Source organism: Chrysochloris asiatica, unplaced genomic scaffold (genome assembly GCF_000296735.1).
Source record: "Chrysochloris asiatica unplaced genomic scaffold, ChrAsi1.0 scaffold00119, whole genome shotgun sequence".
In the NCBI taxonomy this organism is placed as follows: Eukaryota; Metazoa; Chordata; class Mammalia; order Afrosoricida; family Chrysochloridae; genus Chrysochloris; species Chrysochloris asiatica.
Window position 1 is genome coordinate 9,672,762 of NW_006408637.1, and position 25,478 is coordinate 9,698,239.

The following is a 25,478-nucleotide window of genomic DNA, read 5'->3' on the forward strand; positions in this document are numbered from 1 at the left end:
ATGTTGTTGTTGTGAAGTGCTGTTGAGTCAGTTCCGACCCATAGCGACCCTGTACAGGGTTTCTGAGGAACGGCGAATGAGCTTGAATCACCGACATTGTGGTTCATGTTGACTTCGTAGTCCAGTGCATTAACTCACAGCACCACACCAAGACTCCAATGTTGTTGTTGTTGTTGTTGTTGTTGTTATGTGCCGTGGAGTCGGTTTCAACTCATAGTGACCCTGCACAGGGTTTCCGAGGCTTGTTGAATCTTTACGGGAGCAGAATGCCTCATCTTTCTCCCGCAGAACCGCTGGTAGTTTTGAACTGCTGACCTTATGGTTCGCAGCCCGATTTGTAACCACTACGCTACCAGAGCTCCTTGGCAATATAAAATGGTACAACCACTCTGGAAGACAGTTTACAGTTGCTTTTTAAGAATAAACACTTTTTCTTATACAATAATACAGCAATCAATCATACTTTTAGATCTTTATCCAAGGGAAATGAAGATTTATGTGCACCCAGAATTCATAGTGACTTTATTTGTTTTTGCTGAATACTGGAAACAGATTTCCCTCAAGTGAGGAATGGCTAAATTGCTCATGATATAAACTGTGGTAGATCCATCCAGTGTGGACTCGTAGGCTATCATCGAACCACGGAGTCAGTTCTAGCTCATAGCGATCCTGTATAGGGTTTCTGAGGCTCTAATTCTTTGCCTGAGCAGAAAGCCTTATCTTTGTCCCACACAGTGGCTGGCAGGCTGGCACCATGGACCTTGTGGTTTGCAGTCCAGTGCATACCATATGGAGCCACCCCTCCCCCAACCCCCCAATGGAGTTACTGGTGGTGGTAGTGTGCTGTGAGTCTGTACAGGGTTTCTGAGGCTGTCAGTCTTTACGGGAGCAGAATTGCCTCATCTCCTGCGGAACGGGTAGTTTTTCTCTGCTGACCGTGGTAGTTCGAAATGCTGGCCATAAGATTATCAGCCGGACTCCTAACCACTATGCTATCATAAAAACAACTCAAAATAACTTTGTAAAACAAAACAAAACAACAACATTGATGAAACTTAATTGGATTATGCTAGAGGCAAAAGGTAACATTTTATGACAATGTTGGAAAAGACAAAACTATATATAGAGAAAGCAAATCAGTGTGGCCAGGGGTTAGAGAGAGGGGTAGACTAAAAAGGTGAACAGGGGAAGTTTGATTGAGTGGTGAAGCTGTTTTATGTATTAGTTGTAATGGTGCTCTAACAAGTATGACTTTTTACATTTATCAAAACTCATAGAGCCACACAAAACAATGGTGAGTGTTACTATCTATAAAATTTGCTTTATTTAAAAAATGAAAACAACAACAGCAAAAACCCACTATAAGTCCAGTCAAGGAAGCGACAGTAATCATATTCTTTGTGGAGAATAGACGAATTGAATAGTGAAGTGTAGGGATAGGTAAGAAGTAACGCCCAATGTTAGCAGAGTCAGATGCTAGAGGGATTAAGCAAGTTGCCATTCTTTGTTCTGACTCAGTGACCTTGTGTAGATTTTACAAGACTATAAAAACAATTTTAATTTTGCTCTTACTTTTATTTGCATTTTATTTTAAGCTTAATTTACTCCCGAGCCGTAAATTTTTCTTCTTCAGTTTCTTCTAGGGTATCTTTTTCTTCTGAGATATCTTTTTCTTCTGAGATATCTTTTTCTTCTGCGACACCTCCTCTTCTGGATTCAGAACAGTTTGTTCCCTTTCAGTCAGGAGCATCTCAATGTGATCTGACCATGAGCTCTGTAAGTTTGCCAGTGCATCTTGGGGGCTTTGTTGACCTGGATGTGTGCTCAGTGACCAGAATCTAAACCCTTCAGTTCAGTATTGTTCTCTGCACTTTTAAGCATGTTCAGTGAAAATTCATTGCTTTGTTTGGGTCACCGATCCTGTGTCTAACCTTACTGTTTGGCCTGGGCATACCTACCAGTGCCACCAGCCACCATTGTCACATCAGAATGGTTCACATTGCTTCTGCGAAGTGGCATCTTTCAGATACTTGGTGGCTTTCCGGATATGCATACCCTTGATGGCCTGGGCAGTCTCATGGGTGTTCTTAAAGTGGACCCAGAGATTTGAACCTCTTGATATATGCATGATTTTGTGGAGTGTTTTGGGGTCACGTGAGTATCGAACCATTTTGTGAGATTACCGCAGGTCATTTATGGGAAGAGCCAGGAGGTAAATTTTTACAGTAGACAGCCTCTTCTTTCTAGCCAGGAGCTGTTGGTGGATTCAGACTGGTGATTGAGGTTAGTGTAATGCACTATGCTAGCAGAGCTCCAGGTGTGGGGGGGAGCCATTGTAATTCTCTGCAGGAGAACAACAGGACCAACAATGGAATGTCTGGAGGGAGGGATAGCATGGGAGATGGGAGGACCAGCGGGCCCAGCCAGGAGTTAATCCCGGTGTCCAGCATGGAAAGGAGGGCCTGACCGCAGTGCGCCTATTTGAGGCATTTGGTAGGAAGGAAGCATAGAAGGTAACACATTGTTAAATGTCGTCCACTTGGTTGCGACCCACAGTGACCCTGTATGGGGTTTTTGAGGAGCAGCTTGTGGGTTTGAACTCCTGCCCTCTTTTCTAGGCTGGGAAACTAAAAACAAGAGGCCACTACCTTTTGCTTGGAAAAGATGTCAAAAATAGTAATAGGAACATTCTGTAGAACTTATGCACTGCATGAGTGACTTGCAAAAATATTTCAGCCAGGGATCTTTCCGTTCACAAGAACTTCAACGTGGACCTTCATATAGTATTCCACAAGAGCACCAGGGTGCTGGTTTGAGCCAGCTGTTCTAAGGAGCTCCATCTTTTATCCTTCATACCTGGCAGGTCAGATTTTGCATCAACAACTTCTTTGGGCCCATTCTTTTTGCTTTCTTGGAGCCTTGCACTTTGCTGTCCCCTGTGTCACAGGTAAAGGTTTTGTGCTATCAGCCCCCATGTTAGTCGGAAGAACACTGAGAGGCTTTGTTCACTGATGCAGAAAGCTGTAATAACTGAGAACACAAAGAACTGAGCCCGGGAGATGGTGCTTCTGTCAAGCACCTCGGCTCCACGGCTTGGATTTCCACAGCCTGTGCAGACCTTGGTTTATTCTTTCATCAGATGTTTGAAGTCGATGGAGGGGCAGGATCTGTGTGTCTGCTGAGGTTGCTGACACTGCTTTTTGACAGGAAACAGAGGAGTGGTTGAAATAGAGCACACTAAAAAGAACCTACTTGTAACTTGTAATCTGTAAACATTTCTTTGAATTCTCACAGACCTGGGTAAAGGCACCCACTGCACAGTTGGTTACAGCACTTAGGTATCAATTGTGATGATGAACCCACAGCCAGAGTGCTCCTTGGAGACCAGCATGGCCAGACTTCATCTCTCTTACTTCGGACATACTGTCAGAAGGTACCAGTCACTGGAGAAGGATATCGTGTTTGGTAAGGTGGAGGGTCAGAGAAAAAGAGGAAGACCTCCAGCGAGATGGACTGGCAAAGTGGCAGCATTAATGGGCTCAAGTGTGGCAATAATTGTGAGGTTGGCCCAGGACCAGGCAGTGTTCTGTTTTGTTGTGCATAGGGTCACTATGAGTCGGTACCGGCTCGATGGCAACTGACAACAACAACAAATTCCAAAGACCAGATATTATTAAGAAATTAGAGTTCTGAGAAAACAGAGGAGGACCACATCAACTCATAACACACAGGATGACTACGTGATTACAGAACTGCAAAGCCACCAAGACCCGTGGCCAAGCCCAGTTGACATATAACCTGTGGGTTAATGCACTGGGCTGCAGAGTCGGTTTGAACCACAAGGCTAGTGGTTCAAGCTCACCAGTCACTCCTCGAAAGCTCTATACAGGATCGCTATGAGTCGGAACCGACTCTATGACACTTAAAACAACAACAGTGTCACATTCTAGCACGTCAATGTTCATTATTGACATATGTAATTTCACACATTAGATAATGCGTTTTTTTACTATCGTAAATATGAGAACTCTGATAATGTAGGTGTACTTATTTTTCAAGTTTTTCTTGTGAACTGGGTGAAGGGTTCCAGAGCAGGTAACTAATTTTGCGTTCAGTTTTGTTTTGTCACATTGATCGCAAGGTCTCCTAGCATAGTGGTTACGAGTAGAACTGCTAATCTCAAGGTCAGCAGTTCAAAACTACCAAGGTCAGCAGAGGGAAACTGCGGTTCCTTGGGAGAAAGACGAGGCTTCCTGCTCCCATAAAGACTTAACAGCTTTGGAATCCCTGTACAGGGTCACTATGAGTTGGAACCGACTCCACGGCACATAACCACCCCCACCATCAATGTCTTATCACTTATCCTACTTCCACCCTGTGTTTCCTGTGTCCATCCCTACTTCTCTCCTACCCCTTCTGGACTGTGTCCTTGGGTCATTGCTGCCCCTTTGATCCCAAATGGATGGTTGTCGTACAGTGTGCAGACCTCACTAGTGTTGTTGTTGTTTTTCCCTTATAAACTTGTTTATCGTTTGGCTGAAAATTGAGCCTTAGGGGTGAGTTCGTTTCCAAATCTGAAGAGTAACTAAGGGCTAAACTCAAGGGTTCCTTCAGTCTCTATCTGACTAGTAAGTCTGACCTCTTTTATGACTTCCCAGTTTTGTTCCACATTTTCCCCTACTCTACCTAGGACTTGTTAATGGGATCCCTTTCCGTGTAGTTGGGAGTAGTAGCCAGGCTCCGTTAGTTCTGATCTTACTTACGGTTGTGGTGACTAATGTTCACATGGTCCAGGAGTCCACTGGATCACCTGTTTCCACATGTCTTCAGGCTTCATCATCATCCTTTCTTACAGACAGCGAGAGACTCATAATTGTACTTTAGATGACTGCTCACGAGCTTTTAAAACCCTAGTTGCTACAGGGAGTAAGTGTATCCAGACTTAGTTCCTTCCCACGCCCTCCCCTCTAAAGAATTGTTTCTTTTCCAAAAAATGTTTAATTCTGCATATTTACACATAAGGCCAACTTTTTCTATTATTTTTCTTTCAAAATGTTTAGAAGAATTTCAGGAAATGAGACATTCATTCAGAGACTTGGTCAAGTGGACAATTTCAACAACTCAATTCTTAATTTGGATGGCTGCTTTGCAGTTCCTCTAGGTCTAAAGAAGACATTTTAAACTGTTCTTTAGGGCCAGATAAGCCAGGCTTTTCCCTGGGGGAGTGGCGGTCATCTTGCTCAGTGCTTGCACCTGGAACTTTGCCCTGTCAGACTGGCAAGATGAGAATGGTCTGAGGCTTCCTGCCTCCCGTAGGACATGCTGAGACCTCAGGGCACTGAGTGTCCTTGTCTTAAGTTCCAGTGGGCAAGCTGTGCTGCTGACTGATGGTGGGAGTCATACGTGCTATGTCACTATTGTAGTTGTTGTTGTTAAGCGCCGTCGAGTCAGTTCCGACCCATAGTGACCCTGTATAGGGTTTCTGAGGAGCAGCTAGTGAGCTTGAACTTCCGACCTTGCAGTTCAAACGGCTTTGCAATCTGGCGCATTAACCCACAGCGCCACACCAGGACTCCCACGATCGTAGCGGGCCTAACTAAATACTGCCAGCACACAAAGGAAGCATTACTATTAGCTGTCCTGAAAGGATTCCCGTTAGAAAGTCCTGGATAGAGTGAGAGAAAATGTAGAAGAAAATTCAATAATTATATATTTACAAAAAAAAAGCCCCAGCTAGCTGGTCAGAAAGAGACAGGAGAAACCTGTTCTTCAACCACCCTTCAGGTCTGGGAAGGAGCTCTACTAGTTTTCATCCAAGCAGTAGTTAGGTCTGCAGTGGGGACAATACTAGTAAGATATGCTTACCACGGAGTCCTGGTGGGGCGCTGTGGGATTATGCACTGGACTGTGAGGTCCGTTTGAACTGCAGGGTCAGAGGTTCAAATTCACCAGCCGCTCCTCAGAAACCCTATACAGGGTCGCTATGAGACGAATCTGACTGAGCAGCACTTCACAGCAACAATATGCTCACCACGGAATAGTGAATCATTCAAAATCAAAAGCACATTTACCTTAAGGACAAAGGTGAGAAGGGATGGTGAGGTGGGTGGACTGGAATTAGGAGCCCCAGAGAGGAAGTGGGATGACTCTTGTTGCATGCAGAGGATTGCAGTCACTGAGCTGAAACTTGTTGAATGTAAAACTGATGAGCTGGTTTGTAAGCCCTCACGTCACGTAAACACGTAAACAGTTAAAATAATAGAATAATAAAATGTTTAATTTGCATAAAAAGTTGACAAATGAAAACAAGGAGGAGGCTGTAGAGCCACGCCACAGTTGGACTGAGATTCCTTTAGGAGCGGGAATACTGGGGAAAACCAGCTTGGCCTGACTTGGGTTTTGCCCAACTTTGCTTCTAGCTCTGCAAGGGTTGTGCCTTCTGTTCTGCTTTTGATGCAAAATGAGTGCTGTGGGTTGGTGAGAGGGGTTGATGGGGAGGCATGCTCTCTCAACCCCGTGGAATGCGGTTTGAATCCATGAGCTGTCCTAACCAGGGACTTCCGACTTCCTTGGCTCCTGGGCCACTGTCCTGACCGTCTGTATGCTAGTCAGACCCTGCTCTCTTGTTTTCAGTACTATCATCGGAGTCCTGCCGTGGTGCTGTAGGATAAGCACTGGTCTGCTATCCCCAAGCTTGGTAGTTCAAATCCACCAACCGCTCCTTGGAAACAATATAAGGTCTCTGTGAGTTAGAACCGACTCGACGGCACATAACTAAAGCAACAAAGATAAGAACAGCCATCATCTTCAGGGGTCTGGGTGTGGCACCTCAGGATAAGCACTGGACTGTTAACTGGAAGATTGGTGGTTCAAACTCACCAGCTGCACTTTGGAAGCCCTGTACAGGAGCGCTGTGAGTCAGAACCGACTCAGCAGCACTTAACAATAACAACCGTCATCATTGTCTGTGGTCCCCTTTCCTCCTCTCCTTCATGGTCCTCCTGCCCACTGAGGTCTCGTCGATTCCGACCTGTAGCCCACTGCCTGGTCCACAGTGCCAGCAGAGCCCCCCCGCCACTCACATCTCAGGGGAAGTGCTGCTGCGCTGTGGGTTAATGCGCTGGACTGCAAGGTCCGTTTGAACCGCAAGGTCAGCGGTTCAAGTTCACCAGCCACTCCTTAGAAACCGTGTACACGGTCGTTATGGGTCGGGACTGACTCGGCAGCACTTAACAACAGCAGCTTGATGACCATAAATACAGCAGAATGAAATGGTATACTCTGTCCTGATTGAGCTTCAGGATTGCTGGTTGGGTCTGTAAGGATTCCTTTTGTTTTCGCTGACCATCTGCTTTACCAAACACAATGTCCTTTTCAGAGATTCATGTTTTCTGATGAGTGTCCAAAATAAACAAGTCAGAGTCTCAATTCTAAGGAACATTCCATTTGTGTTTTTTTCTAAGACTAATTTGTCTGGAAGTCAGTAAACAATGTTAACATCATACATTAGTATTAATCACAACATTTGATGTTAATGGAATATGTGTCACACCCTGTACCAATGATGTCACAGAAATCCTATGTGCTAAACCATTAATCGTCGTCCCCAACTGAAGCTTTGTTGTTGTTGTTAGGTGCCGTCAAGCCAGTTCCAACACATAGGGACCCTATGTAGGGTTTGAGAGAAACAAGTGGTAAACTTGAACTGCCAACTTTGCAGTTCAAACTGAGCTCACGTCCAGCACGTTAACTCGCAGCACGACACCAGGACTCCAGCAAGATTATGTAACTTACCCAAATCACATACCTTGCTTTATACCCACCCTGCTCTTGGTACATGTGTTTCCCATTTTACAACCTAGCAAAGTATCTGGCATATAATAAACACTCACAAATTTTGTTAAATAAATTGGCTATATTGGAGATGGCTCCGAAAGCTTTTTTATAAGCTCTTTTAGCTCTGCTGATACACAGGCTCGCACAGATGCAATCCTATATTTACAAAAGGGGCCATGGATTCAAACTGGATACCAGCTTTCACTCCATGCAGAATCGTTTTCACCACATTGTCTTTTGAGGCTCCATGTCTTAAGGTTTTTATGTGACAAAGTCATAATATCTGTTTCCTGGTCATTGTAAAACGTTTGAAGATTTCCTATATTATTGTATCCCACAAGTCTTGGTTATCTGGTACTGCCTTGCAGACTGCTCTAACCTTAGTGAGCTAAAACAAAGACAACTTGCTCTTTCTCGCTGCCCTACCAGTTGGCTGGGCAGCTGTGTTGGTTGTCCTGAATTGGCTGCATGGCCCCGCATGGCCTCACCTACATGCCCAGCAATTGGTGGCTGAGGTGCTTTGGATCTCCATGTGCAAATAGCCTAGACCAGCTTCTTCAACGCCTGGGGTTCTTGGTGTGGTATTCTGTAGGACAGGTCGCAGTGGGCAAGTGCTTATCGAGCTTGCTTGGTGTCATGTTTGTGATGTTCCCAAATCACATGAGTAAGCCCAGAGTTCCTGAGAGAGAGAGGGAGCTTTGACTCTACCTCTCCACTGGAGGTGTGGCAAAGAAATGTGGCCATTTTTAATCCATTCTGGTAGCATAGTGGTTACAAATCGGGCTACGAACCTTAAGGTCAGCAGTTCGAAACTACCAGCTGTTCCATGGGAGAAAGATGAGGCTTTCTGCTCCTGTAAAGATTTACAGCCTCGGAAACCCTGTACAGGGTAGCTATCAGTCGGAACCGTCTCCATGGCACATAACAACAACAACAGTCTTATTATTCCAAAGTTTTTACTTTCATGACAGATTTTGGGAGTTAGTGTCAGAAATTCAGTATCTCTTAAGGTACTTGAGGCTTCGTTTGGGCAATGAGAATGTCATGAGATTGTAAGCTTTGAAGTCAGACATGAGTTTAGATTCTAATTTGGCCATTTACTGTTGACCTTTGGCGCCTTCTTTATATCCATGTCTTCATCTCTAAAATCAGTGTGGTGGTACTGTCCTTTGTAAAGTTGTGGTGTAGTTCAAATGAGAATTTACATAGTCTCTGGCCTTGATTGTTCCTTTCATCACTCTTTTCACTTGATGTTAATTGAGGGTCAGACTTAAGTCAGCCTCAGCATTTTGCCTCCTGCTTTCCTTAGCCTTTATATTCCCTTTCTGTGTAGGTTTTCGTTGTAAGCTGCTCCAGTTCATTTTTTAATACTATGGGGTATAAACCTTTGATCACACACCTAATAAAATTTCTTTAAAAAAAAAAATTAAATCCTGGCATTCTAGTTAATTACTTTTACTGGCAAGATTCAGGATTCTGGTGCCATGGAAGATGCTTGTCTAGACATGAATGAAAGTTTGTGTGTTCAGCTTGACTTGTGTCAAGTAACGTTTGCTGTTTTTCTCAGTCAGAAAAGACACATCTAGTGAGTTCCTTCCAGTGTAAATTCACCCTGTCCAATGTGTCCCTTGAAAACCACATTCCTCAAGATGTTATAATGAACCTATGTCATTCAGACAGCCATGTTTGTAAGTGGATGTAGTCCTCACAGCATCTAGTATTTTACATGATGCAGCTGAGAACCAGAGAAGCTAATAATTATTTGAATCTGGATTTTTCTTCTTTCAGAGTCAATGGACACCTGAATCTTTGGCTTATAAAGAGTACTACTATAAGCAGAAGGAGCTCTGGTAGCGTAGTGGTTATGAATCGATCTGCGAACCGCAAGGTCAGCAGTTCAAAACTACCACCTGATCCGCGGGAGAAAGATGAGGCATTCTGCTCCTGTAAAGATTTACAGCCTCTGAAACCCTGTACAGGGTCGCTGTAAGTCAGAACTGACTCCACGGCACACAGCCACCACTATAAGCAGATTCTTTGCAATTCAGATCGTTTTTCTTGTTTAAAATAAAGTATGTCCAAAGTGATAAATTCTCAGCCATCCACATGCAGTAGAGATGGGATTAAGCAGCACTTGGAACAAACTCCATGAAGTCAGTACCTGTTTTCAGTTACTGGTCGTTCTTGTATTTTAGACTCCTGGAGCCTGAGGTCAGTAGCAGCAAGGAGAGTCCGGACTAGTCCCAGTTTCTGCTTATTAACAGCTGTGGGGTGTTGGATACCTCAGAAAACTTACGCTTGTTCCCTCACCTGTAAAATGGAGTGCCTTGTAACTTAGAAGGTGGAGTGTGGGAACCTGCTTAGTGTCAAACACTGTTACTGTTACTGCACGTCATTTTTAATTGAATTCTTACAACACCACCACACGAGAAAACAATGCTTCCATGTCTGGTGAGGTCCAGTCCAGAGCAGGAAGATGAATTTGCCTGCAAAGTCTGAGTTCTTTGGTCATATCATCATTCCCCCAGCTTTTTCCTATTAGGATCAAAGGAAGTGAAGTACGAAGGGGCTTAAAAAAATTCATGGGAGCATTCCAATATCATGAAGTCCTCTCGTACGTGTGGTGGTAACACAATCTTTAAAAACATATATTAATACAAGATCATGATTTTCAAATGTGAGTATGAGAATATAAGAGGAAGAAATGGATGATCCTGCTTATTGGGGGCCCAGGCTTTGCCAGTAACTCCCCAGGGTCTGTTGAAGTTAGTCAGCTTAGTGACACTAGTGCTGGGTCAGGCATGTCATGGTAGGTGAAGCATGCAATCTGACACAGTCAGACCGAGGGTAACACAGGGCATGCATTCTGTTAGCTGTATGCCCTGATCTTATCTTTTTGAGTCTGTTTTCACATTTTTAAGTGAGGGGCAACAACGTACCCACAGCTGCACTGCCTGTCACATGGGATATTCTAAGGAAACGTCTGTTCTGTGGTGGTATGTTGTCGTCCTTATCCCCCACCTCCCCCTTGTTCTATATTGAGAGGTGGGGACTTCGAATCAATTGGGAGCGGGGGGAGTTGCCTGGTGAAAGAGAGGTGGTTTCTCTCTTTGTATATTATATATGGTTGGGAGTGAACTTAAGTGTCCAGTGTGTTCTTATCTTGAAAGTTCAGTTCCAACAGTGACCACAAACACACAGGAACACTGATCTGTTTCCTGGAGAAAACATTCAGCAGGGAATGTGGTACACATAGAAGAGGTGGGTCTGGCCACTGGCCTGGCTGAGCTAAGGCTGAAAGTGCTATGTTCTCTTCTTCCCTGCCAAGGTCACCACAGAACTTTCTGGGCCCTTTCTTCATATCTACAGAGCCTGTGATGGATTCACACTAGGTGTAGAAGCAGGTCCTGACCACCCCTGAGAGTTTCGGCCATGACTGTGGGCCTTGCCTGCTAGGCCTCAAACCAGAGACTGCTCAGCTCCCACCATGCTGAGCGATAGGTCTCAAGTTTCAACCTGAAGAGTACTTTGTTCCGTTTCTTTATGAAAAAATCATTTCAAAAACTACAGAAAGTTTGAAGAGTAGAGAAACACTCATCATTTACTACTCTGACACAATCATTTGTATTTCCTTACTGTCATTTCACTCTAGACCATATGTAGACATATTTTATACAGCTGTGTCATTGCGTCGTAAAATTTTATCTCCTGCTTTTTCATTTAACATGTAAAAAACATTTTGTATACTGCTTTGTTATATGTGGTAGCTTTGAACCACACAGTTCAAACCCACCAGCTGCTCCTCAGAAACCCTACACAGGGTCGCTATGAGTCGGAACCAACTCGACGGCACTTAACAAGCTTATTATTTCAAAGCACTGTAACTTAACTAGCCTCTGATTGGTGACTACTAGAAGGCTCTAACTTTTTCTCTTATAAACAATGCTGCAACATTCAAGCATAAAATTTGGTCCTTATTTTGAGTTAACTCATTGGGGGGAAAACTCCCAGAGGTGATATTTCTTGGTTTAAAGGTTATACATGTCTTTCTAGTTCTTGATATATGGTGCCAAACTTGTTGGTTTACACTAATTTATACTGTGTCCTTTTGCTTTAAATAAGATAGTGGGACATTTGCTGCCTCTGTTGAAATGTCAAGTATTGGAATAGGATAGAAAAGGTCCTAGCTGTTGGGGCAAAGCCTGGATTGGTGCTGATCATCCTGTCCCAGAGGGGGAGCACTAACAGAGGGAGGGAGGCAGGCAGTGTTTTAGGGTAGTGTAGTCTGGGGGCCGTCCTGGTGTGTCACTGAAGGATAATGTGCTGGACCACAAGGACGGTTTGAACTGCAGAGTCAGTGGTTCAAACTTTCTTGTTGCTTGTTGGGAACCCCATGCAGGGTCGCTTAACCCCATGCAGCACTTAACAGCAGCAGCAGCAGGCTGGGAAACCATCAGCAGACATAATTGAGTTAGGTGGGCTTTCCCCAATCTTGGGCGGGCATTTCCACAGCAGAAACAGTCGGGGTTGTATGGGAAAGCCTCGCCTGACTTCTGGGGTTGGAGCTTTGAGTCAGTTCTGACTCCTAGCAGTCCCTGTGTCTCAGAATAAAACTGTGTTTACTAGGGTTTTCAGTGATTCACTTTTTCTGGGACTAAATCACCAGAACTGTCTTCCAAAGAACCTCTGAGTGAACTTGAACCTCCAGTCTTTTGGTTCAGGCAAGCTCACTAACCAGTTACCCCCCATGACTTCTCTGATTGAAATACCTTTCTGATTTGAGTAACCGCATTGTTTGGATTGGGTTGATGTGGAATGTAGACTCTGACAGGAAGGTACCAACTACCTTTTCCTATGTGTTTTCCACATCTTTTTTTCTCTTTACTTGTTGGTAAGTGCCACTGAGTCCATTCCGACCCATAGTGACCCTGTATAGGATGTCCAAGGAGCGGCTGCCAAGTTTGAACCACTGACCTTGTGGTTCCTACCAGCCTTGTAGTCCACTGATTATCCTATAGTGTCACCCCAGGACTATTTATGTAAATGGGCTCATAATGCCTGAGAAAGATTTATTTGCGTAAATCTGTTGTGAAAGAAAGATTCATAATTAAAAGAAAAAACTCTTACGAAAATACATTTAGGACAATGAGGCAAGTCCTTACAGGGTGTTTGAGAACATTGGTACAGCAAGTAGCCACTGCAGCTTAAGTGATGAAAATGTTAATGAGAAACGTATACATTTAAAGTAGATGTATAGTGCCCCCCGCGCCCCTTTACTGATACTCCTTTGTTAGAAACTCATCAGAAAGTCCTTCCATGTCTCATCACTGAGATGCTGTATGTTGATTTCCTTCGGTTGCAGATGGTGTTAATTTTACGTGGTGTGTCTCATATGTAGCGTTTCCAGTCTTGCAGTCAAACGTTCCCTACTTTCCCAAAACCTATTTAGGGTGACATACATTTATTGATTATATTTCAAAACAAACAAATTCACCCAATTGCGAATTAAGTGACAGCTCACGGAGCAGATCACCAGTTTTACAGTCAACAAAACATATCGTTCATCTCTTCCTCTCAGTATAACATCACTTATCCCATGCCCTCCCTGCCCTCTAGTCTTGGTTTCCTTCCTCCTCCTCTCCCAACTCTTGAATTTTGACCTTACAGAAAAGGTACCCTTTTGATCTCAAATGGTTGATGATTTTATGGTCTCTCTGGTCCTGGTGTGGTGCTGTGGGTTAATGTGCCAGACTGCAAAGCCATTTGAACTGCAAGGTTGGCGATTCAAGCTCACCAGCTGCTCCTTGGAAACCCTATACAGGATTGCAGTGGGTTGGAATTGACTCAAAGGCACTTCACAACAACAACAACTGGTAACTTACTTGTTAAGAGTTGGGCTGCTAACCTCAAGGTCAGCAGTTTGAAACGTCCATCCGTTGCTAGGGAGAAAGATGAGGGTTTCTGCACCCATAAAGATTTACAGCCTCGGAAACCATGTGCAGGGTAGCTATGTGTCAGAACTGACTCTACAGCACACCACCGGCCACCACCATATCTCACCAGTGTTCCATCGCCCCTCTATACATTACCTATTTACTTCTGACTACAATGTAATCATGAGGGTGAGTTTAGTTGTAGGCCTGAAGGGTGACCAAAGGCCATAGCTAGGGCTCTCCCAGTCTCATTCTGACCAGTAAACCTGATTTTTTGTTTTGTTTTCTTTTGTTTTTGATGATTTTGATTTTATCCTGCTCTTTATGATCTGGAGAAGTTGGTAATGATAGCTGGGTGCCAGCTAGTTCTTCTGGTCCTAAGGTCTTAGAGACTTCTTTTCCCGTGTTCCAGTAGTCCATTGGACTAATTGGGTTCAAGGGTCTTCAGTTTTTATCACTCTTCTTTCTTCTGCATCGGGAGGCACCTTAGACATCAGCTTATGAGCTTTTACGATCCCAGCTGCTCCTCACTGAAGTAGAATAGAGAACATGGTGTTCATAGACGGTGTTCTGCCAGTAGACCATGGTGTCCTCTGACATAAAGCAGATTTGTATCCTTTTTCTTCCGGTATGCTCCACCACATTCATGGATGGATTTGCGGCAAAGATTGCTGTCATGTACAGAGATCCTCTGCCAAACCTCTCTATATTTGTGGGCATAGGGTGATCATTATTTAACCTACTGAACTTAACACAGGACATCAGGTACTCTTCAAAGCTTCAATCTTCAGCCTTCAGGTGAAATAGCCTTGGCCTTGCCAAACACACAGAGATGCCCCACCCCCTCTCTTTCTGTAGCAGATTCTAGAATGTGCTGTCTTTGTGTCCCTCGTCGCTCCTAAAGCAGTCTCCTTTTCTCCTCAGACCTCCCCATTTCCAGTGTCCCAGACCTTTTATTTTGAATTATTGTCTTCTCACTAAAGGAAAGGTAATTTGCTGTAAGGAGAAAAGAAGGTTGGGGAAGAATTGCTGTGTCTGCCAAGGTCGTCAGTCATGAGGAGTGAAAGGAGAGACTGTCTCAATGCCTAGTCTAATGTGGGGACTAATAAACAGTTGTCTCCTCCATTCACAAGGGCACCTGGCGTTCTCTCATGGTTTGTGATGAGACTAGGAAGAAAGAAGCCAATTACAGACTTTCTGTTAGTCTCGAATCCTGTCCGCGTGGACCCCGTGGCATATTATTCTGAGACTTAACTTCCTTCTAGAGATGCTTGCTCTTCAAGACAGACTTCAGGGAGGGTCCACACGTGTACTTTGATTAGTACAAGTGATTCCAGAGTGGCGTGACTAAGGACCCAGTTGTTTTTGGTACCCCAAGTCCCCAGTTCAGCGGTAGAACTCGTGCTTTCCATGCGTTAGACGCTGACTTGGTTCCTAGGCCGTGCATCTCGTGTGCATCGACCTACCCTTTGCCTGTGGAGGCTGATGTGTTGCAGTGATGCTGACTGGGTTTCAGTGGACTTTGCAGACTAAGAGAAAGGTCACCTACTTCTAAATAGCAGTCTGTGTAATCCCTGTTGTCTATGGGGATCCTCCATGAGTTGGGCACCAATTCAACAACAACTAATAATAAAGTCCACCAACGGGAGAGTTTGATCCGAGAACACAGTGTAAGATGGCAGCACCTAGAGGTAGAAAGGACTCCTGGTGTGGCGCTGTGGGTTAATGCGCTGGTTAATGCAAAGTCGGTTTGAACTGCAAAGTTGACAGTTCAGGCTCACCAATCACTCCTCAGAGACCCTATACAGGGTCACGATGGCTTGGAACCAACTCGACAGCATTTAACAACCATAACAACTAGTAGAAAACGAGCATTGCAAAATGGTTTTCTTTGCTGGGTGCATAGCAGGGAGGAGTTCTGGAGGGGACATTTGTTACGGTTAATGAACTTGGGGGCAGCTGAGTATGGGGTCTCGGGGTAAGAGGGCATCATGGTAGCAGCCAGGCCCACACAGGGCCTGAATCTAGAGTCCTCAGCTGCTCTCTCTCTCCGTGTCCCCATCTCTGCCTCCATCTCTGGTGTCATTACTTCTCTGGATACGGGCCCACATTCTGCTCATGCTCTTCTCCCGGACTGTAAGATTAGCTACTCCCCCCTGTATGTGACAAAACGTCTACCTTTACAGTTGTGACAGTCTCAGTTACTCATGGAAACAGTTACTATTCAATCATAAGAATCTTAGCCCCATCTCTTTTCACCATAAACTTTCCTTTTTAGAGCAGGTTTTAATTTAGATCAAACTGTGAAGAGTACAGAGAATTCCCATAAACTTGACCCCCTGCTTCCCCTATTATCAGCATCAAATTAATGAGATACATGTTACCGCTCACCATCCAATATCAATGTACTGTTATTAACTAAAGCCCACTGCACGGCGTTGATTCAGACTCAGCTACTCTGTAGGACAGAATGGAACTGCTTTGTCAGGTTTTTGAAGTTGTATATCTTTACAACTTATAGCCACATCTTTCTCCTGTGGAGTGGCGGGTGGATTTGAACTGCTGGCCTTGTAACTAGCATCCCAGCACTTAGCCCACTGCAGCACCAGGGCTCCTTGATTCCCTCTTGATGGCTGTTTCTTAGTTTTCCTCTAATTACGTTTTCCTGCTCCAGGCCCCATCTGGGGTCCCATGTTGCACTTAGCTGTCATGTCCCTAGGATCTTCTAGACATCCTTTGGTTTTGCTGACCTTGGCATCCTTTGGTTTTGATGACCTTGGCAGCTGTAATGAGGAATGGCCAGACAGTTTCTTGAATTGCTGTCAATGGGATTTGGTTTATATTTTTCTTATGGTTAAACTGAAGCTGTGGAATTTGAGTATAAAGTCTACACAGAGGAAGTGTGCACTTACTATTATTTTTTTCAACAAGTTAATCAGTGAGCTAATTATGGGAGGAAAGGAAGCAGTTGATCACCCTGTGGTGTATAACTACAAATAAAGCCTGACCCTCAAATCATAAGGAAACGCTGTAGGCTGTAATGTTCCAAACTGTGTTGGCCTTACAGCTCAGTGGAGCCTGGACAGTTACTCTTATACTACTTCAGATATAGGATAAAGGTGGTTTTCCATTTCTATACTGTTGTTAGGTGCTGTCTAGTCAGGGTCAGTGCTCCGTGACCCTGTGTACCACAGAATGAAACTACCGTACACCACTCTCACAGTTGTTGCCATGTGTGAGCCATTGTTGCCCTCACTGCATCAATTCATCCTGTTGAGGGTCTTCTTTCTGGTTGACCCTCTACTTTAGTAACCTACGATGTCCTTCCCCAGAGACTGGTCCCTCCTGATAGTAGTCTAAAGTGTATGAAACAAAGTCTTGCCGTCTTTGCTTACAGGGAGCACTCTGGCTGTACTTCGAAAATAAATGTCCGTGTCGCATGTTGGGAACTTGAGTTACAGAGAAGTTACTTGAGTTGCTCACAGTTGGAGAGATAGATCAGAATGGCTGGACTGTGTCCACAACACATTTCCAGACTTTGCCTGGCGGAGTTTCAGGAGCCTAGAGATAACTAGGCCTAGGAGCCCTGGTAACTTAGTGGGTTATGAGATGACCTGCAGACCTCAATGTCAGCTGTTTGCATCTACCAGCCATTTGGCATGAGAAAGATAAGGCTTTCTGCTCCCATAAAGATTATGCAGGGACAGTGCGAGTTGAAACTGACTCCGTAACACATAACCACCAGCAATAAGCAGAGATGTTCAGCAGATTGGTACCAGTGATGGCCACTGGATCTGGACTTGGCCACAGAGGTGTAAGTGGAGACATTTTTGATTACATTAGGACAGTTGACCAAGCATGGAATGAGTGCGATGGAATATGTGCTCTGCGTGTTAGAAACTTCAAGTGTAGAGGATTCGTAGTGATGTTTTTGCAACCCGGGATTTCAGTAGAAGTGATTGTCACAGCCTCCCAAATGTTGAGCAATCCCTCACCGTTTCTTTGCAGCCTACTTTGCTCTCAGGTCACCCAGTAAAACAAATGAAGTGGCGACTTTTCCCATAACATAAATGTTTATATGTACGGGAGAAAGAGGAGGCTTTCTGTGCCCATAAACATTGACAGCTTTGGAAATCTTACAGTGGGTATCACTATGAGTTGGAACTGATTAGATGGCACACGACCACCAGCGCCATTTTTATATGTGAGTAAATGAGTATTTAGGAAGTAGACTATGGTCTTGAACTCACAATAGAAATTTGCCCTCCAGCCCCGAATTTAACAATATTAGTTGCTTGAAGCAAATTGTAATAAGAATCGTCAAACCGTAAGTACATGGATGAAGGCAGTGAGTGATTCTTAACCCTGGTTGTATGCTGGAGCTGCCTTCATCCACGTACTTATGGTTTGATGATAATTATTACAAGTTGCTTCTAGAACTGTCCATGGCTGGGCCTCATCTCCAGAGATTTGGATTAGGCCGTCTTGTTCCCTCACTTGATGCTCTACCCAAGTCCTGATTCTGAAACCTTTCACATACTTCAATTCTTGAGTAAAGCTTTTGAGAACTGTGTGAAGAGTTACTGCTCCGTTAGTTCTCTTCTCCCAGCTCTACCTAAGTGGTGAGACTGTGTGTTACAGTCCTGTCCTGCTGTGCGCACCACAGTCAATGCTTAGGAAATGTTTGCGTGAATGAATGACTCCTACTTCTGGCTTGGAAGGTCTGTTATGTCTCCCTTTCTATGGTGATGATTGGGGTCCCAGAAAATTACCATTCTTCCTCTTAAATCAAGCATGCTAGTTAAGGTTTTGTGTCAACTTGGCTTCTCCAGAATTCTCAGTGGTTTAGCAAAAATGTAGTTACCACCTGCACGATGCGATCAGATATGATGCAGTCACCCCCAGGTTGTGATCTGGTGTGACCAGCGCTCATCTGTCAGCCCTTTCTTCTGTGCTGTTATCGAGGCCAGATGCAATCTACAGGATGAGGATCTATCATGAGTCAGTCTCTTTTGAGATAGATTGAAAAAGGAGCGAGAAGTAAGTAAGCAGAGAAAGCAGGACCTACTACTACCAAGAAAGCAGGGTCACGAGTAGAGTTAAATCAGGACAGTTTGGTAGATGCCTAATGATTTCCCATGGAAACGCTTACAAAATTGTTTGCTGAGAGGACTGAGGAGGAACATTGTGTGGTGAAGAAAGGCTCCAGGGAAGCTTTCCCGGTCATTTCTCTACTAGAGCTTTGGCTAGCTTTCTCTAAACACTCTCCTAAGAAGCAGATGCTATCATCCTGTGGCCCTCCGAAAAGCCAACAAGCCTTGAAGAATCCCAGAACACTGTTGCCATGACCTTTGTTGTGGACTGGTCTGCCTTTGCTCTGACTTGGCCCCTTCTACCTCTTGGCAGCCATTGGCTTTGGTTGTGGTTTGTCTCCAGGATGGTACTAGTAAAGCCACATTTCTTTTCTTGATGGAACTCTTCTAAGTAATGCTTCTGGATCTTGATTCCACTCATTGAAAATTTCCATTGAAAGCTGTGCTCTAGTCTGCAACTGATATAGGCTCTAGTTTTGGCATACATCAAGCAAAAAGTTTGTTCAACCTTCATTTTCATCTTGAATTGTATAAGTTGAACCACATTGGATGTCTATGGCATTGGCTGCTAATAGTCAGTCCTCTTCAATTAATTAGGGCAGGAACAAGATTAATTGTTTCCTCACAAATTAATGTGAATAGTCTGCCTCTGCAGGCTTCATCTTGTGCCTTCTTAAAATGAGTTATCCATTTGCAAACTGCTGATTTCTTTGGGGAATTGCCCCCACAAACGTCATAAATCACCAAGAGTTTCATCATTCTTTCACCAAAGCTTCACTATAAATTTGATACTTGTTCTTGCTTCAATTAGAGCAAAATGTATGTTGCATATAGGGCTCTTTTCAAACTGATGTGTTATCCTTAGCTCATCCAACTAAATCCTGTTCAGACTCATGATGGCAAGTTAGTATGAGTTTGTTTTGGTGAAGAAAAAAAAATTAATTCACATATAGTTATTTCATAATCCACAGTTTCTGTGAACTTTTTAAAGACCCCTTGTATGATGCGGATTTTTTCTTGTTGTTATTAAGTGACGCCAAGCTGGTTCCTACCCACAGCAACCCTGTATAGAGTTTCTGAGGAGCTGCTGGTGAACTGAGCTTGTGGTTCAAACTGAACTTGCAGTCGAGTGCTTCTCCTCCAGTGCCATACCAGGACTGGGTTTGGTCGTGGTAATTGCGGAACCAGTTATTAAATAACAGTGAAAATCATACACTTGATGGGAAAAAATCAAGTAATCAGTCAGATAGTATTTTTGGTAACTGAATCTGCCTCAGAACATATGGTCTAGTCAGCAGTGACAAAATTTATTTCAGTCAGTGAAGATTCAAAACCACCTATTTCCTTTTTTCTTCCACAGTAATGTTTTTATATTAACAAATGTGATGTTAACCATTTAAGTTAAGAAAGGTAACTTGATGATTTAGCTATTATATATATATATGTGTGTGTGTGTGTGTTCTTTACCATCATGTTTTATACATGTAAACATGTTTATTTTGGTGTTGCTTCAGAATTTGAATATATTACTATAGATGGTAACAGTCTTTATATTTAGCGATGGATAAGAGGGATTGTGAGAAACCTTGTCCATGCCAACAAACGCTCAAGTAATCCAATCTGTACTCATTTTAGCAAGAGTGAGGTTTTTGTTATTCGATTTTGCAAAATTGGGCACCCAGCCCAGTAGACAGGGGCAGACACGCTGCATGGCCGGCCCACAAACAGTTTTATTCCCCAGTCTCGAAAAAACCACTCCTCGGGTTCCAGTTCCCTGTGTACAGTTCTATGGCATGTCCCATTTTCTTTCCCTCAGAGAAGCCAGAATGGCTCCCGCATTGTTTTGATGACTGTATTCTTATTTAAAGTTCCTAGTCCTAGAACAGATTCTTTCCTCCCTGCCCCCAATTCATCTTGCTTTGTTATCCTAGCCTGCTACCCCCAAGACTTCCCTTATTTCTTCACTGAAGATGGACCATGCCCACGAGAGTTATTTCTCACAGGACAACATAAGATGCAATAACATTTCTACCTCACAAATTTGCCCCATTAGTGACACACAACTTGGGCACCCTGATTCCGAAAAGGCTTTTGCACCCTTGGAAACCTTATGGGAAAGTTCTACTCTGTCCTCTAAAGTTACAATGAGCCAGAATTGACTCAGTGGGAGTGGGCTTTCAGGTTGGGTGTCTCAGGTAATAGACTACTACTTTTATATGCGTCTGTAAGGACAGTAGTGTTGGGAGGATGTGCATTTTCAGCTTTCAGACTGTGTTGTTGTTGTTAAGTGCCACGAGTCCATTCCGACCCATAGCGACCCTGTAGAGGGTTTCCAAGGAGCAGCTGATGAGCCAAATTGAAATTGCTACTGATAATTAGAATCAGCTTTGGTAAGTGGACTAAGTAAGAACAGCGGAATTAGGGTCCTCATCATATGACCCGAATCCCAGCTAAGAAGGGAGAGGATGTGTCAACACTGTAAAGATTAGACTTCCTGGGGTTATGGAGATTGCATTCAGATGTACCCAACTCTGGGGTCCCAGTTGTGAAGTCAGGCAGGAACAGGGGTGCATCTTTCCATTTAAATATGTTCCTTATTGGGCTGGCTGGGAATCCTAGACCTCTGTTCAAATTTCCTTGCTAGAATTCAATTTTGAGCCAGACCCAATGAACTTTTCCTTGTGGACAGTTTTATAAAGTGTTGTCTGTTTGGGGATTGGCCATTAGGCATTTAATGTCAGCATCACACCATTGAGAACCCTAGAAATAAAACAAATCGTAAACTTGCTTGCCCAGCCATGGACTCCGAATTCTTTGCAACTTTTGACACATCAAGCCACACTTGTCACTAAAGAAAGAACGTGCCTGTCGCTGTGTCATTTTTCCCTTAGTGGGGAGAAAAGCAACAGATCAATTGTTGGCATGCTCTAGACCCCAGTGAGGAATGGGTATGAGAACCTCCAGTACATTTTCTTGTTTAAACGGAGCCCCCTCTGGTGTAAGTAATGCTTATAATGTATACAAATAGATGAAGAGGGATTATAGCAACCAAGAGCTCCCACTGCAAAGTGCTGGAATCCAGTAAAACCAATCTGAATAAGTAGGGCGAGAACATTTTGTGTTTTGTGTTTTTTTTTTTTTTACCAACTGCATTAATTATTAAGCATCTGTCATATGATCCTGGAGCCCTGGTGTGGCGCTCTGGGTTAATGCACCACACTGTAAAGCCGTTTAAACTGCAAGGACAGTAGTTCAAGCACACCAGTGGCTCCTTGGAAACCCTATACAGGATCGCTGTGAGTCGGAACCAACTTGATGGCACATAACAACAACAACAATGTATGACCCTGGCACTTTAGTGATACAAAAGAAATAGGAACCTATCTTCTGCCCTCAAAGAGACTGAGCTCCTTTCAGAGACCAAATATTTTTGCAATAAATACAAGTATAAGAAGACCAGTAGATATTGCTAATTGAATATATCTGCTACACTCTCTCCCTTCTCGAGCCTGTGGGTGGACACCTTGTAGGCCAGCTTCGGATTCTTACTGTATAGAATCAGGGTTCAGGGAAGTGAAGTGACTTCCGTGGACTCCCATGTGCACTAACATGGCCTTTACAAGAAACCTGCATCTGCTGGCTCCTGGCCCTGCCCCTGCCCAGTGTGCCTTGTGGTCTCTCTTTCTTGTTCTGCCTGTCCCTTTGAATGGTAGAGTCCCTGGTTCTAGCTGGTCCCCGTTCCCACTCCAGCCGTACTCCCTGGGCCCCTCTCTCATGTTCACAATAGCTGCAATGACTTGGGGCTTTCCAGTCATGTAGATCCATCCACTTGTACCTTCAGCTGATTTCCCAGAGATCTCCTCTTGGTTGGTGCCTTGTAAAAACCTCAGCATGTTCAGAATACACTCAGCTTTCTTTCCTAACCAGCCTAAACAACTTTCTCAGCAGTTTTCTCTGTGAATGTCACTTGTATCTGTGAAATAATCTCTGATCTTTACTTTACCATCCCATCACCACCAGATCCTCTTGCTTTTCCATAACTGTACTGGTTTTTTCTCCATCTCTAGAGCCTTGACACATTCCTACTCTCCAACTCACTGTTTGTCATTCCTGCAGTGTCACAGTGGTTGTCTGTTGTTGTCTGTTGTTGAGTCAGTTCCCACCCATAGCAACCCTGTGTAGGGTTTCCAAGGAGCGGCTGGTGAGTTTGAACCACCAATCTTGCATTTGAGCCGACTTTGCAGTCCAGCGCATTAACCCACAGCACCCCCTTTTTGTTGTTCCCCCACCAAACCACTCTACCCATAGCAGTTAAAATAATGTTCCTAAAATACCAATCTCAAATCTCAAAATGGACCGACATTGTGGCTGCAATAGTGGGCGTAAACATAACACTTCTGAGGATGGCTCGAGACTGGGCCGTCTTTCATTTTGTTGTGCATAGGGTCACTGTGCATCGGAACCAACCAGATGGCAGCTGATAACAAGTCTGCTGAAAGTGAAGAAGATTTGAGGCACTTACTGATGAAGATCAAAGACTGCAGCTTCTGTGTAGATTATACCCTCACACAAAGAAAACAAAAATCCTCACAATTGGACCAGTAAGCAACATCATGATAAATGGAGAAAAGATTGAAATTGCCAAGGATTTTGTTTTCCTTGAATCCACAATCAACGCTCATGGAAGCAGTTGTGAGAAACCAAATGATACATTTGCATGGTTCAAATGCATGGTTCTGCTGCCAAAGGGCTCTTAAAAGCATTAGTGGACTCAAGTGGGCCTGACTCAAATCATATGCTTTCAGTTGCCTCATGTGCATGCTAAAGCTGGACAATTAGTAAGGAAGACTGAAGAATTGTTTCATTTGAATTAATGATGTTAGCAAAGAAAACTCAGTATACCTTGACTGCTAGAAGAACGGACAAGTCTGTCTTAGAAGAAGTACAGCTAGAGTACTCCTTAGAAGCAAAGTTGGTGAGACTTCATCTTACTTTGGGCATGTTTTCAAAAGGGACCGGATTCTGAAGAAAAGCATCATATTTCGCAAGGTTGTTGTTTAGTGCCATCAAATCAGTTCCAACTCACAGTGATCCCGTGTAGGGTTTCTGAGGAGCACTTGGTGGGTTTGATCTGCCAACCTTGTGGCTCACAGTCCAGTGTTGATCTTACAACGCCACACCGGAAGTCCATATAGATTAACACTGACTGCACCCGTGGGCTCACACAGAGCACCAGTTGTGAGAGATGTTGAGGATAGTGTCAGATGAAGGAAAGTTTTCTTCATAGTGGAAAGGGACTCAAACGTACCCAACCACCGCCACCAAGCAGCTGGTAGGCTAGGTTTCTCTCATTCCTGCATATTTACCTAGATTGCACAGCAAAAAAAAATCCTGGTATGGTGCTGTAAAATAAGCACTGGCCCACAAGATCAGTTTGCACCACAAGATTGGGGGTTCAAACCCACCCACTGCTTCTCAGAAATGCTGTACAGGGTCTGTCTGTGAGTGGGAACCGACGGGATAACACTTAACAACAACAGCAATTGCCAGTAATTGAATAAGTAAAATATTAATTTATGACCACACAGTCTCCAGAATAACAAATTAATAATCCGTTGGTTTGTTTTTACATCAAAAATGATTTATATTGCTGTATGGATCCATTTGAATATATTTGTCACAATATGGCCTCGTGACCTCTGAGTAGGGCTCGGGACAGCAGGCTCTCACGTGCCCACTTGCTTCCCTCAACATTGGTACCCCTGCTGTTTCCATGACAACCCTGAAGGGATAGAGAGCCCTAGAGCTCCCCTGTGGGAATGACTGGAGGAAAGACTGGTCTCTAGGGGGAGGGGGATTAGACAGGGACTCTCTTGTAATCATTATATCTTTTGAATAAAAATGCAGACTGTTGGCAGAACTGGTTGACACTGGGAAAAAATGTATCACTTAACCCAACCTCTGAGCAGGATACTTAGTGCATTTCAAAGAGCTAAAATGTTTCCATTTTGCACTGTTGGCAACCTGTGCTGTTCTGAAGCATAGTTGGACCTACCTTGGAGAGGGGGCTTGTTTCCGCAGCTCATCCTAATGACATCTGCAGATGAAAGTGGTCAGTAGACAATGCTCGGCTCACAGAAGTACTAACCATGCAGTACTTCTGATGTGGGTTATGTGTACAGCTCCCTCAAAAGCCTTCCTTTTTTTATTCACAGACGTCAGCTTCCAAGTGCTTGAAAACTATATTTAGCTCCGTGGCTTGTGGAGTTGTTGTGTAGTTTGATTTAATGCTGATAAATTATTCTCAGGGAGTAAATTGTTTGCCCAAACGAGGCAAATGCATTTTGGCAAGGCATATATATATGGTATTCTGATTTCAGGTTAAGTCCTTAACTGCAGCCCTGTTCCTCTGGCAGTCAACATTAGAGACAGTCCAGAAGAAGTTTGCCACATCCACCCCACCCCCACCCCTTTGTAGTCAGTGGAAGTAAACAAATTGGTTAACCATCCTCTGAAGGGGGCCCTTAGGGAAAATTTGGCCCTAGGGTGTCCTTAAGCATTGTAAGTTGTTTGGAGAGCTACCTCCCCTCACCCTCATTTCAAGTTAAATACCACT

General features: G+C 44.0%; 1 protein-coding gene across 1 annotated transcript in view; it reads left to right on the plus strand.

The window, feature by feature from the left end:
• Positions 1-25,478, plus strand: part of GALNT2 (UDP-N-acetyl-alpha-D-galactosamine:polypeptide N-acetylgalactosaminyltransferase 2 (GalNAc-T2)) — a 313,641-nt gene that overhangs the window by 112,693 nt on the left and 175,470 nt on the right. The gene's annotated exons all lie outside the window — the stretch shown is intronic.